At 60.6% G+C, this 742-nt stretch overlaps 1 long non-coding RNA gene across 1 annotated transcript; it reads left to right on the top strand.

The window, feature by feature from the left end:
* The first annotated feature begins 114 nt into the window (after positions 1–114).
* LOC112943181 lies at positions 115–318 on the top strand. Its single transcript, XR_003248536.1, has 2 exons — positions 115–195; positions 270–318. It is a non-coding gene; the product is annotated as an uncharacterized LOC112943181 (long non-coding RNA).
* Positions 319–742: the final 424 nt, after the last annotated feature.

Genomic DNA, 742 nt, shown 5'->3' on the forward strand with positions numbered 1-742 from the left:
CGTATCCCATCCCACCTCATCCTGATCTCCATCCCCGTCGCCCTGGGTGCTCCGGCCCCATTCCCAACATTCCCGCAGGAGAAATCCAAGCTGGAGAGCGAGCTGGCCAACTTCGGCCCCCGCATCAACGACATCAAGAGGATCATCCAAGGCCGCCAGTGAGAGATGTGGGAGCTCAAGGAGAAGATGAACCAGGTCTAGGGGCGGGGACGGGAATTTTGGGGGTGATTCCGGCCTTTTTGGGGCTCCTGACATCCCCCCCGCCGCAGGTGGAGGACGAGGTTTTTGAGGAATTCTGCCGGGAAATCGGCGTGCGGAACATCCGGGAGTTCGAGGAGGAGAAAGTCAAGTGGCAGAACGAGATCGCCAAGAAGCGGTAGGGGACACGGTGACACACGGGGACACATGCGGGGACATGCGGGGACACACGGGTGACATGCAGAGTGACACGTGGTGACACGGGACACACGGGGACATGGGACACGGGAGGCCATGGGGACACGGGACATGCATGGTGACATATGGTGACATGCGGGGACACACGGGTGATGTGCAGAGTGACACGTGACACGGGACACACGGGGACATAGGGGACATGGGAGGACATGGGGACACAGGACACGCACGGTGACATATGGTGACACTGGGACACACGGGTGACACACAGAGTGACATGTGGTGACACAGGACATGGGGGACACGGGAGGACATGGGAACACGGGACACAGGGACGCTCATGGGG

This window comes from Nothoprocta perdicaria, unplaced genomic scaffold (assembly GCF_003342845.1).
Source record: "Nothoprocta perdicaria isolate Ctin4 unplaced genomic scaffold, notPer1 scaffold_1428, whole genome shotgun sequence".
NCBI classification, from domain to species: Eukaryota; Metazoa; Chordata; class Aves; order Tinamiformes; family Tinamidae; genus Nothoprocta; species Nothoprocta perdicaria.